At 38.7% G+C, this 14,433-nt stretch overlaps 1 long non-coding RNA gene and 1 pseudogene across 1 annotated transcript; both read right to left on the reverse strand.

The window, feature by feature from the left end:
- Window positions 1-1,879: 1,879 nt before the first annotated feature.
- LOC122147640 lies at window positions 1,880-2,612 on the reverse strand. The gene is made up of 2 exons (XR_006161705.1): window positions 2,566-2,612; window positions 1,880-2,422 (listed from the first exon to the last, which is right to left on the reverse strand). It is a non-coding gene; the product is annotated as an uncharacterized LOC122147640 (long non-coding RNA).
- A 1,406-nt stretch (window positions 2,613-4,018) lies between these two features.
- The window catches only part of LOC122147620, a 22,562-nt pseudogene continuing 12,147 nt past the window's right edge, over window positions 4,019-14,433 (reverse strand).

A 14,433-nucleotide genomic window follows, 5' to 3' on the forward strand; every position in this document is an offset into this window, starting at 1 on the left:
GCAATCACTCTTGTAGGATTACATGAGGAGATTTCCCAGCATTTTTTTAACACTGACCAGTTGCAAATGTGATATTTATTTACAACAATTCAGTAATAAGAAGTTAATATTGTGGTCTATCTTTCACTTGTAACGGAGTAATATTTGAGCAGCAGTATCTGTACTTTCACTCAAGTAATAGAGTTGTGTACTTTGTCCACCTCTGCTGTTGCATTTTTATACACAAGGACGCTGAACATCACAACACAACACTGTGTCTAAACGCTCACTGAGCCTCAAAGGACTGTGGGAGGAGAGAGAATCCACGTTCATGAAGAGTTTTACTCTAGATACGTGCTATTCTCATCAAACAACACCGGTTTCATGGGAACGTCCTCAGCGTCTCAAACACACATCTGCTACTTGCTTTAAAAAATAAAGTAGTTACAACATGTGTGTCGACTGATGATGAATGAAAGCACACAAAACACTGCCAGTGTCTGTCCATCCTCCAGCCGTTTACTGTACATGCTCATGAGAAATGTGTTCTGTGAGATTCATTTCCTAAACCAGACAGCACATGTCGAATAACAGAAGATCTGTGAATCATGCCAGAAAACGTGGACTGTGAGTCTTCAGGCAAGCACGAAGCACAAGAGCAGCCAGTGCATTCAGATTCATTTGGAGCAGCTGTAGTGAAGATCAAAGTCTCTCGCATCGCTGCATTGGACACTCTGATTGGCCGAGTCTGGTCACATGGGCTGAGACCTCCAACAGATGATGTCACAGGAAATCAGGCAGGCCAAAGTGACGACGAATCGATGCTGACAGCATGCTGGGAAACGCAGGAGCAGAGGTCGCGCGGGTCAAATGAAACGAGGAGCCGCACTGATGCTGCAGCTTCACTAAGAAGTGCTTTCTGAAACACACTGGAAAGCCATTACCGTCACGTCTCTCTCAGACGAAGAACACACAATAAAACTGCACAAAAAGCATCTGGAGAAGAACCCAGACCGTGTGTGTGCTAATGGATCTCATGGACAGATCTGGCTGGTTCTGGAAAAGCACTGCACACTCATGTAGAGCAGAATGAACTGCCGAGGGTTTGGGACTCATTAAGAGCCGTTTAGATGAATTATTCAAGCACCACAACACCCCGCTGGATGTCCACAGACCGATGGAGGAGACGGCTTTGTTTCTCACTAATTATTCATCACAAAATGAGCCTTTAACGTCTGCTTCCACAATGAAAAACACAAAACAACGAAGCCATGAGCAAAGCCCACTGCTCGAGCATCATCAGTGTATGTCCAGAGATGTTCTCTGTACAGCAGTCCACAGGAAGCAGTTCATTTATTAATAATTAGGTTCATCAGATGGTGCTTTCAGAGTGCAGTACTTCACGCCATTTCACACATTTCATGTATTTAAAGTCACCCCACAGACGCTCCTCTGAACGAGTAAAGAAAATGTGGAAATATCTCCAATTACTGGTTCAGCTCGGAGTCAGTGTGTTTTGTTTGGGAAAAAAACAAACAAACAATACTTTTATTTAGTAAGGATGCACTAAATTGATCAAAAGTGACAGTGATGTTACAAAAGACTTATATTTGAAATAAACGCTGTTCTTTTTAATTAATAATAATCAGAAATGTTTCTTGAGCAGGAAATCAGCATATTAGAGCGATTTCTGAAGATCATGTGACACTGAAGACTGGAGTAATGATGCTGAAAATACAGCTGCGCATCACAGAAATAAATTACACTTTAACAGATATTCACATAGAACACAGCTGTTTGAAACTTTAATAATATATCAGTTTTTCCTCTATTGTTAATCAAATAAATGCAGCCCTGGTGAGCAGAACAAACATTTAAAAAAATCGTACCGACCCCAAACTTCTGAAAGGCAGTTTTATTAATACCTTAACCTCATAATAAAGAAAAACATGTTCCCTAAAAGCTTAAATTTAATATCAAGAGACTAAAGTCTCAACAGTTAAATATACAAAATAAAGGGATACAAACGTTGTCAGATGCTTTGTGTCGAAGTATCTGGCACAAGGTTAAATAAACCATTACCACTGATTTGTCTCTCTGTAAAGCGTTAGAATCATGTATGCTAGAGCAACACATCACCCCTGGACAGATGTCACAGATGTTAGAGCCGACTGATTTCATTGAAGTGAAATGGAAAATGTGCATGACCTGCAGAATATCTCGCTTATGTAAATTAACAGCATCACACCTTTAAACCTCCTGTCAATTTAATATTTAACCCAGTATATTCCCTAACTAACCTGTTGTACCAGTAATTCAATGACGATCTACGACTGTCACGTCATAAAAGTATGATTGATGTGAACAGCTCTCTCTAGTGGATAGAAGCTGCTACTGCCACGTGTCTCCATCCTCGTGGAAACGGTGCAGGTGGTCTGAGTACCTGTGGGAAGAAAGAGGAAGAAGTGTGAATCAGAAAACCACGTGCATTAAACACACATGGTGTATGTGAACACATAGCGTTTCAAAACCAGAGGCTCATTCCATCAAAGCTCATTCAGGAAACTCAAAGTTAAAAACACTCACTTCTTTGCACAAAATGCAGCACAGTCCCGACCGATTACTCTCCATCCAGGCGACTTTATACAGCACCTGATCACACACACACACCACACACACACACACACACACAGTTAAAACACATTCAAACCAGCTCAGCGGACTCAGAAACAGGTCAACATGACTTTAAACTGAGGCTCAGGTCACACACCAGGAAGACGAGGCAGTGCAGCATCAGCGTGTAGAAGAACGCCACAGTTCTGGCCGTCTATTGGACAGGACAAGGATCACACGACCCTGAAACAGAAGCACAGAGCATCAGCACAGGACAGCGAAAGGGTGAGGGGAAACGACAAAACTATCAGGAGGTACTGGGGGATTATACCTTAACAACAATAAAAGTGCTGGAAAAACAAAGTGTTTACTCACTCCTCAAGCCTGAGTTTGTCTCTTCATCAGATTTGTAGAAATTGTAGCATTGCATCAGGTTCTCATCAATGGATGCTCGTGGACGTGATGGGTGCCATTAGAATGAGAGTCCAAACAGCTGTAAAAAACATCACAATAATCTACTAGTAATCCACATCCATCAGTTAAACTGTTCTTGAGAAGAATAACCACTTGTGGATTATTCGTGATGTTTTTATCAGTGGTTGGGAACTCTCATTCTGACGGGCAACCCATTCACTCCAGAGGAGCATCCATTGCTGAGGACACATGATGCGTGGACACCATTTCTAACAAACCTGATGAAGAAACAAAACTCATCCTGCATCCTAATCTCGGATGATCTGAGGGTGAGCACATTTTAAATCAATTAAACCAATGAAAGAAGTACACTACTCTAAACACCAAAAGGGGTTTATAAAAAGAAATGGAAATAAATTACGATAGTAAATATGCTAGGGCTGTTGTAATTTGACGTTTTCAAGACCAATTTAAACCACAGAGTTTCTCTTTTGGTGGAAAAGGAAAAACCACACGGATCGGCCCTTTAATTCTGGCATGCATTCTATTGTGCAATATATTCCAAGTATTTTTGCAAAAACATGTTAGAGGCGGCGGGACTGGATTGGATCAGCTGATGGTTTGCTATTGCTTGCGCGACTCATGGAGTGACAGCAAGCATTAACTTGTGAAACGAGCTGCTTATGAGACAACTGAAACATACCAGGTCTCATGAGAGCCCATGTGTGAATTAACATGAGTAACATGTCCCGTGTGCACCTACTGTATGTGAAGAGATCGACACAACACACGGCTCACAACCCAGGATGAGCTTGGCCTTGTCCCACGGGATGAGGCTCTGAGAATCTTACGCTGACGTACTCTGGAAGAGGGGAAAGTAACATTATAAAACTCACTGAGGAGAAACCTGACGGTGAACCAAAACAACAAAACAGTCCAAAAATGACATGTGAATAATATGTTCAGATGATCACACTTGGGCTTGAAGGAGGCGAAAGGGTCGAGTCTCTCATCATACTGAGACTGAGTAACGCATCACTGTATCATCACTGTCTCCAGCCTATCCCACACACACCACGTCAGTCTTTAGGGTTCGTCATCTACTGTAATATGACCTACAGTCTCATTCATGCCCTGAACATAACTGATGTTTGAGATCTAATTACAATTGTCCATATTCAGACCATCAACATTCATGGCACTTCTAGAGGTGTGCGATATGTTTCATCTATGATTATACCATAATTGTTGTTTTAAAATGTGCGAGCTGACACTGAATGTCTCACCTACTGTGCAAAAACCGAACAAACACGTCTTGAGAGCCAAGTACAAAGCTGTTAGAATGACCCTGAAATAATTCAAGATATGAATTTTGCCCCTGTATGATGTGTTTTGTCTTGTATTTCTATATGGTATAGTTATTTCACAGACAAGAGTTTTTTTTTTCTTTTTTTTTTCAAATATCAGCATGACTGAAAATGTGACATTGATTTTATGAACAAGTTAATATTAAATTAGCTGCATTTTAGACACAATATTTTCTATTTTTGCTCAATTTCACCAAGGAAAAATAATTCCAGACAAACCCCGTTGTGACCCAGGGGTTTAATTTCTGAACGAACTGTGTTTTTTAATGAATCAGGTAAGTCAGTGATTCAACGACTCATTCATAAAGTTCCTGAATGAATCTGGAATTGTTTTAATGATGACTCATTCATTAGGACAGTGACATGCCGCCAGCTTTTGGCAGTTTTAGTTTCATATTTGAAGTATATTTTAAATGTTTTAATATTTATTTACTTTAAGTCTCACAGCATTATTTAAACAATTGTAATTGCATACTAAATGCATTCACGCCACCTCTGAGCTGAATTAATCAGTAAATACAGGCCTAACAAAACACCACTTCAGATGCAGCTTCTGTGCCACTTCAGCAGAGCAGAGATGGATTTTGTCGATACTGATTTAATTTGTGTTTTATCTCAGGAAAATCATTGAGACACAGTTTTTGTTAAATATCGACACCCCTAGCCACTACAGACCACTTCACCTCAGTGATAAAATGTCCTTGTTTATTGGTCCTCCACACCGGAGCGAGGTGATGGATTGGTCGACTCGCCGTGGACGTGACTTACTTTGTTTGGGTAGCTCTGCAGAAACTTGATCTTCTCGTAGGAGAGCTTGATGTTGTCGGCCCGCAGACTGTCCAGCTGGCTCTGAAGAGTCTGTAAGGTCTGCTGCAGGGAGCTGTTTGCCTGAAGGACATCAACAACAACAAAAAAACACGGCACATTCAGCCTCTCTTCCTCTGAGCATCAGGAGTCATCACAGTGAAGTGCACTCACGGCCTCCAGCTCCTGGTTACCGTGAGCGAAACCTCTCCCTCTGACTAGGAGATGATGGACAGCATAGAGTCCATCTGAGCCTGAGGGAAGACTCCGTCTGAGGAGAGCCGGCCACACCTCAACACACACACACACACACACACACACAGAGTAACGGCTGTATGCTGAGCATCTCAACGACTTCGTCTGTATCATGGTACATGAGCATTATATGGTCATCCTGCGGCTCCATGAGCACGAGTTCTTGAAGGTTTACCTGTGAACAGAGCAGTGGCCTCTTTAATGGGCTCAGGGACGATCACTGTGCTGCTGTCTGCACCCTAGATGAAAAACAATCAACACAGATTATTGTGATGTGTGTCAAGATGCCTTTGTACTCTTGTGTGTAACTGTGTCTTGTGTCATCTGGATCAGTTTAGTCGTCAGTCCATGCAGAATACTGTGATCCCACCACAGCTGCCATTTGGAACAGATTTACATACAGCTTTTTTTTTACTCCTCCTACGAAAGTGTGCATCAGCAGGCTTCACACTCAGATCAAGTTACTGCTCTTTCAGTGATCGACTTCATTCTTCAGAAAAAAAAAAAAACTGGTCGCTGGTCAAGACTTCAGCAGGAAGTCAGTGATTTTGGTTACATTACATATCACTTAGTACACTACCATTAAGAAGTTTGAAGTCACTAGTATTTTTAGTGTTTTTGAGAGAAGTCTCTTGTGCTGCTTTTATTAGCTCCAAAAACCGTAATATTGTGAAATATTATTAGTATAAAAATTCTGGGATTTCTATATGAGTATCTGTTAAACTGTAATGTATTCCTGTGATCAAAGCTGTATTTTCAGATATCATTACTACAGTCTTCAGTGTCACATGATCTTACAGAAATAATAATAATATACTGATTTTGCTGAACATTTGAAAACAGTTGTGCTGCCCAATATTTTAATGGAAATTCCCCAAAGGGAACATCTTTACTGCCACATCGATTTGATTCATCCTAAACTATTACTATTTCTTTTAACTTTTTACATTATTTTTTTATTTTCATGTTCCTATAGGTTCACTTATAATGTTAATCAAGCTTTTTGCACACACACACAAAACCAATAAAACCAAATATAATTACCACATGTGTGTGTGTGTGTGTGTGTGTGTGTGGTGATTTTAATGGGTTTTATTGGTTTGGTGTTAAAGCTTTTTTTTTTTTTTTTTTTTTGTACTGAGGATGACATTTTAATCTATGAAACTTGCACGATGACATCTTATGTGTCAAAAGATTAAGAAAAACTTGATTTCTCATGCCATGACTCCTTTAATATCTTCGAGACAAAAGCTAAATATCTTACTGACCCCAGACCTTTGAATGCTGGTGTATCCATCTTTTCCACATTCACTGCCAAATCAATTTCTTTGTCAGTATTTTTTTAGGGCTTGGAAAAATTATGTTCATTTCTTCAATTAATACGGATAATTCAGCATGTTAAAAAAATTAAAGCAACACTTATTTCCTGAGCCTAAATTAATGCCCCCCCTCCCAAACCCCATTTTTAATTAAAAAGGGGAATAGAAAGCTGTCGGAGAGAGCAGATGGAGTGATGACATCATCTGCTAGTAGACGGCTAAAAGCTAAATTATTATCATGAGTTTATGGAATGATTCCCAAAAAGAGCTGATAAAATGTACAGCTTTTTGGCTACTGCATAAATGTGAAAGTGGACGGTCATCTGTCTGAAGCTCATGCTCGTGTCTGACCTCAAGCGTCGGGTCGTGATGACTGTCGTCTGGATGGTGCTGAGATCCTGCTCCAGTTTGAGGATGAGCTCTTTCTGTTCAGCTGGCTGGTCTTCACTGCTGCTGCGGAGAACTCCAGCTGTAGAGACGCGCTGGCGCCCTAAACACACACAAACATAAGTCCTCAGACAAATCCACATGCTCCCAAATTGTACTTTTGGATGAATTATGCCTTTAAATGTCGATTAATGGAATTGAATGATTAAAAGAAAACATACAGCAGACCAAAAACATGATCAGTGGCAGCGTAACTGCATTTGATAAACCTCAAGCACTAACATTTGAGCTTCTGTTTATCATATTTGATGCGCTTTAGCTGTATCTGCATTGATCAATGTTTATATGTAAAACCTAAATTAAATGTTAAATGTGTTTTTTATATGACATAAAGCCTAAATTAAAATCTGTGCATACATATAAAAGTGATCCCATCTGTATGGAAGCTTGAAAGTTCCCTACAGATTGCAAATCGTTATCATCGATCATAAACTGAATCATCAACTCTTTGATTCAATAATTTAAGCTTGGACCTTTATTCACTGTCAGATGATGTCATCTCTCCATCAGCTCCTCGGTCTGACCGACACGCTGGTTGAACAGATATTTCAGGGGCAGAAATATCTCAGGTTTCATTCAAAATAACTTCATTTGTGTTTCAAAGATGGAACTGAGACTTACCCAGTTTATGGCATGACATGAGGGTAAGTGATGCATAGAATCTCATTGTTTTGGTGTGAACTATCCCTTTAAGCCACAGAAAGTACTACGTGTGTATACAAGTACTGATATGTGACCTGGACTACAAAGAAACAGTCTTAAGGAGTGTCACTTTTCCGAAAAAACCATTGAGATGTATGCATCATCTGAAAAGCTGAATACATAATCTCTCCATTGATGCTGGTTTAGTTAGGAGGACCATATTTGTCTGAGATACAACTATTATTTGAAAATGCTGGAATCTGAGGGAGCCAAAAAAAAAAACTTAATAATGAGAAAACTAGCTTTAAAGTTGTTAAAAAGAAGTTCACTTGCTTAGTACATATTACTAATAATCAAAATTAAAGTTTTACTGATATTATATTTATGGTAGGAACTTAACTAACTATCTTCATGGAACATGATCTTTGCACTTAATCTCCTGATGATTTTTCGGCAATAAAAAGAAAAAATCTATAATTTTATGCCCATACAATGTATTTTTGGTTATTGCTACAAATATACCAGAAGAGACTTAAGACTGCTTTTTGTGCTCTCATATTTTACACACACAGATATTGCATCGACAGAATCAATCATCATCATCTTATTTAAAATGTATTCTACTTATTTTGTTTGAATGTTTTTTCTAGTAATTTTATCATTTGTATTTCATGCAAATAAATTTCTGATATCCCTGTTATAACAATTAACTAATGGAAATCTCTCAGCGTGATGTCAAAGACGGACCACATCACTTCTTTCAAACAGCAAAATAGCTTCTTAAGATAATTTTGATCTGATTTCTGCTACTCACGAGATTAATCTTGTTCTGTAATTGCTGTTAATCAATGATAAATGAACACCATCTGGTTAACTTACAGTTATATTAATATTATAAATGGCTTAACTTTTGATTTGTTATTGACCTGGCTATATCCCTTCTTGCTGCACAAGAGTTTTTTAATTTACATTATTTGATGGTAAGAAACGCTGATACCAGTTCATGTCAGAGATTTGCTGCTGATTCTGAAATGTTATTGGAAATGAGTATTGTTTGAGGTGTTGGTATTTGGGACTCACTGCTGATAGAGTTAGCGATCTTGAGGGGCCAGCTCTCAGACTGCAGGCTGCGGTTCTTCCCGGCAGCACCTCTAACGGTTTAGGCGGAGTCCTGTGAGAGACAATCACATCAGATCAAGCCAACAAATCCCACACACTCAAAACAAAAAAACACAAAACTACTGTTTATATAAGCTGTGGAGGCGATCTGCAGCCCAAACTCCATCGACTTCAGGATGTATCAGTATAAAACAGAATAGCCAATAAAAATGTGGCAGCCACTTCTGCCATGATGAAATAAAAACAACCACGATATTCAGAAAGAGATGTACACTGTATTTGAAATTCAGTAACAATAAACCTGCGTCAAAACGTGCCTCGATGGTAAAAAGAGCAGCAGAGCAGCCCAAAAAAAACATTCACGATCTCTTTAACGATTCAAACTCATAACAGGTGAAGAAGGTGACAGTGCTTCGATTAAATAAATAAGTCACGACTTACAATTGTGTTAAAATTATGTACAATTTTATTTCAGGGTGCTTTTAAGTAAAAGCATGCTGGAACCTCTCTTACCTGAGCTCTTTCTTAACCTCCTCGTAGTCTGCTTGTGTCTGCAGCTTCTCCTCCAGATGCTGGACAAATGAAAAGACGAATAAGATCAGACTGTCTGATGCATACTGTGCATTACAACAGCAATGGCATTTACAAGTTGATCTGCACACTTTTTTAATCAATCCCCCAGAACCCCCCTTTTTCTTGTTGATCACTATGCATCATTTCTGTGACTGTTAGCCAATACAAAAGCCCAGCATGACTGCTGGAAACCATTTGTGCTCATTGTTCAACCCACATAAACTGATCTGTGCTTGGCAGAACTGGTTGCACAAGTAGACACAAGTCTGCAATCTGTAAGCACAAGATGTACTTACCTACTACCTAACAAATCAGCCACTGAATCTCATATTATCAGCTTAAAAAAACTACTTCTGTGCTTTTCACACTTAAGGTCCATGAGATGCTCTGGAGTGGTAATGTGTACAGACCAGTTGTTCACATGACAGTTACTGCATCTGAATTTGTGAACGGTCAAGCATGCACTGGATTTAATGAAGAAAAAAAAAACTTTTAACTTTTCAACTAATAATAAGCTATGTTTTGTAAGTGTGCAGTTGTGTAGTATGAATAAAATACTAGTATAGTTATACAAGAAAAGAAAATATTTTAATACAATTTCATTAATAAACGTGATAAGCTCAACTGTTATGACATTAGTCAGGTCGCAGTGCATTTTCCTACTCATTCCTTCTGTTTTCTGGTACAGCTGCTCAGACATTCTGTGCCTTTATTTGAGCTGAGCATCTGTTTTATTTCTGTGGTTTCAGCATCAACTGCAAGAACTTACACATCAAACTCTGAAGCAGCTTCAGCTACAATAAGCACTAGACTTGAAAGTCAAGAGTAAAGGCCCCAATATACTTCAAGCTAAACTGAAGAACGAACTGATGTGATGTCATTTTGAACAAAATCCGACCAAAATGAAGTTTATTTTTGGAGTTTGAAATGGCTTGCCAAAGCAAACTTTCCAGAAAAGTTTGTTCCGGCTGCTAAACACCTTCGTACTGCCATTGGTCTGAAGAACGAAAAAGATCTTTGTTTTGAGTATATCAGGGCCTTAACGTAACGTGTTAACTCTACCTGGAGTGTGTCGGTCTGGCTCTTGAGCTGCTGCTGCAGCTGGCTGATCTGAGCGGCTGAGCTCTCTCGGAGCGTGGAGAGGCTGGCCTGCAGTCTCTGGACGTCCTCCACCAGCTGGAGCATCTCACGCTCCTTCGCACTGAGCTCTGCCTCCACACTCGAGCGCGGCACCAGCTCGCCACTCTCATCCTGCTTAACACACACACACAAGACACTGAGCACCATATAAACACACACACACACAGCTGGATGTGTCCGATCTCTCACACACACATGTAGAAGTAGGGAACAGAGGATTTCTGTGCATTACTGATGGGCTGCGGCGGATGAATGAGGTGAACGTGGACCAACAGTAACGTTAGCCAGAGTCACAGTTAGAGTCAGAATTAGGGCTGTGTAGTGCTTACGTCTCTAAGAAAGTTGACATGAACATAGCTGAAGAGGAGTACAAGAATAAAGGTAAACAAAGCTGGGTTTACCAGACAACTACGCAACTCACTGCATAACCACCACAGTGTGATGCATCTTTGGAGAAATTAACTAGCTAGTTTCCCCAACCATAGAAACTGTCACACATCCTTGTTTCAAACCACATTGGTTCAAACTCGAGACTGAATTAATGTTAGTTTATTACAGCTCATTAACATGGACAAGACAGCTGTTGCTTTTTATTTATTTTTTAACACATTCATACACACTCTGTAACTGCCGTACGCACATTACTGTAATCTCTTTCTGACAAACACAGCACATTTTTGTTCACTTCAGCTTTGCTTTATTTTCAAATGTTTGATAATTATATAACTTTAGCAGCTTTAATAAGAATGTATGTTAAGACTATGCAGTGTTTTCTTTTTACATTTGGTCATTCAATTTCTGTAGCATTTTTTACTTCAAAACTACTGTTGTGTTGTAACCTTGGACCACAAAACCAGTTATAAGGGTCAGTTTTTCAAAATTGAGATTTATACATCAAGCTTTACATTCTGAATAAATAATCTCTCCATTGATGTATGGTTTGTTAGGAGGACAATATTTGTCTGAGATACAACTATTTGAAAATCTGGAATCTGAGGGAGCAAAAAAATCTAAATATTGAGAAAATCATCTTTAAAGTTGTTCAAATGAAGTTCTTAGCAATGCATATTACTAATCAAAAATTAAGTTTTGATATTTACAGGAGAAATTTACAAAATATCTTCATGGAACATGATCTTTAAATAATATCCTAATGATTTTTGGCATTAAAGAAAAATGTATAATTTTGACCCATACAATGTTTTCTTGGCTGTTGCTACAAATATACCCCAGAGACTGCTGTTGGGGTCAAGGGTTACATTTATTTGTTCTACTGTACAGAATTGTTGTATTGTTTGTCATTTCTTTCTTTGCTCTTATTTTATGACTAACTGTCCACAATAAGATTTTGCCTACATTAGTTAGGCAAGTATTACTATTATTATTATTTATTTATTTATTTGCTGTTTTTTACAGTTGTCCAGTGTTGTCTTAAAAAACAAGTTTACTCTGTTGACTCAAACCGTATGATTTTATGTTAACCGCAGGGTTTATATATAGCATATGTGATTATATCAGTGGTTCATATGATTTTAGCAGAGGTTTAGTTTATTTCAAGAAACCATACTGAAGGAGATCCAGGCGACCAACTAGCTCTACAAGACACAAAACAGCAGTGCAGAGCTGGTACCGTGTACGGAGTCGAGTCGATCCGTGTCGGAGGTTGGGATGATTTGTTGACTGACGCAAGCTGCTCTCTCAGAGCTTCCAGCTCCCTCTCAGCAGCTTCTGCTCTCTGCAGCAGAACAACATCAACAGAGTTAACAACGCCAACATCTTCCAGCGGACATTCTGTCATCATTCACTCAACCTTACATTGTTCCAAACCCATAAAACTTTGCTTAATCTTTGAAACACAAATTAAGATGAAACCTGTAGTCTTTCTACTGAAAGTCTACACAACCAAAATTTCAAAACGATATTTCTAAGTGTTTGGAAGGACATGACGATGAGTAAATGATGATAATTCTCAGCGTTTTTTGGTGAACTAACCCTTTCAACGTTCTTTTTAACATTTTAACAATTTATGTATTATTTTCAATATAAAAATGCATAATCAGGAGAAGGAAAAAACTTGTAATTTAGCTTTATAATGGGAATGAATCTGTACCTGATTGGCTCGCTCCAGATCAGTCATCACCATGTCAATCTCATCAGCCCTGAGAACCAAATAAAGTCACCATTATTACTCTTGTGTACAAATGCAGAGATGAATTCCATGTGCCTCGATGCTCATTATGTGAGCATGCCTTCACACTGTATTAATGCAGCACACACTCTTAGCACATCTGTGTACATATGATGACAATGACCATGAAGATCTAATCATGTCACTATAAGCAAGAACTCTTGTGGAAGGAAATAATTTGATGCATTCATCTGTGAATGTCTCCTTGTGATGGATGTGATCTGGACTCTGCTCTTCTCCTTGCTTGGAATAAGTTATGGTTGACCTTTACACTGAATATGCCTGGACCAGACTGACTCTTTATTTAGAAGTGGCCAAATCAACTTTAGATCTGCACGTCACATTCATCTTAAGTATACTGTACACTATTTAACCACTGATAAACAACACTTGGCAGCATTAACAACCTAAGCATTTTGACTGGGAGAATAAAAGTCATCTTCATGGTTAACTTCAATTCCGTTCATTATTTTATCCATACTTACTTTCCCGGTTTTTTCTAATATGCTGATTTGGCGCTCAAGAAATATTTCTTATTCTTATGAAAATTGTAAACAGTTGAATATTTTTGTGAAACTGCATGCATTTTTCTTTATTCTTTGATGAACAGAAAGAACAGCATTTATTTGAAACAAGGTAAATGCCTTCACTGTCATTTTTGATCACTTTAAAGTGTTCTTGCGTAATAATAAAAGTATTAATAAAACATTAAGTAGATCTCTGACCCAAAACTACTGAAAGGTAGTGTGCAACGTAAGTAATCAACTCAATAATCAGAAACCAGTTGAAGATTCATAATAAATTGACTGATAAATAAAAGTGAATGATGATCCTCATATGAAGTTGTTTAACACAAACACACTTACTTTGCAGTCGACTCTTCATCATACTTGGTTTTCAGGTCAAAAAGCTCAGTCTGAGTTCGTTCAAGTGCTGCAAAGACACACGACAACATATAATGATCAATATTATAATATAAAATATATAACATAACCGCAGCACACACACTTCTGTTCATCAGTACATGGAGTGAATTAATAATTCACTCAAAAATCACAGATTGGATTTTTCTAACTAAAGGTGACATCTGCACACACTGAATGATGGAACTGAATTCCATTGAAGCCAGCGCGGTTCAAAAACATCAGAAACACAATGACACACCTACTTGACTGCTGCAGCATCAGGAACCAAACGCACTAAAACTGAGTGTGTTTGCCTCTTTAAAGAAAGACGGACGGTGAAAGCAGCAGGTACCTGTCTGCAGGTCTGGGCTTTCAGTTCAGCTTCCTGTAGTTTACCAACCAAAGACCATGCGACTCCTGGAACTTCCTGTTCAACAGATGAGAGATACTTTACTCACCGACAAATAACACAGGGCCACAGAGGGAAAAGAACAGGATCCAAACCCATGACGAAGCCATTTGTAAATCAGACTCCACAATTACATAAAGCTAACATTATTGGAAATCAGGATCTTTAAATCTCCAGCCCTGATCAAACACAATAACAAACTAATCAGACCTTGAAAATTACAGGTAAGCAGGGCCATTGTCCAAAAAGTTTAATCTGA

Source organism: Cyprinus carpio, chromosome A15 (assembly GCF_018340385.1).
Source record: "Cyprinus carpio isolate SPL01 chromosome A15, ASM1834038v1, whole genome shotgun sequence".
NCBI classification, from domain to species: domain Eukaryota; kingdom Metazoa; phylum Chordata; class Actinopteri; order Cypriniformes; family Cyprinidae; genus Cyprinus; species Cyprinus carpio.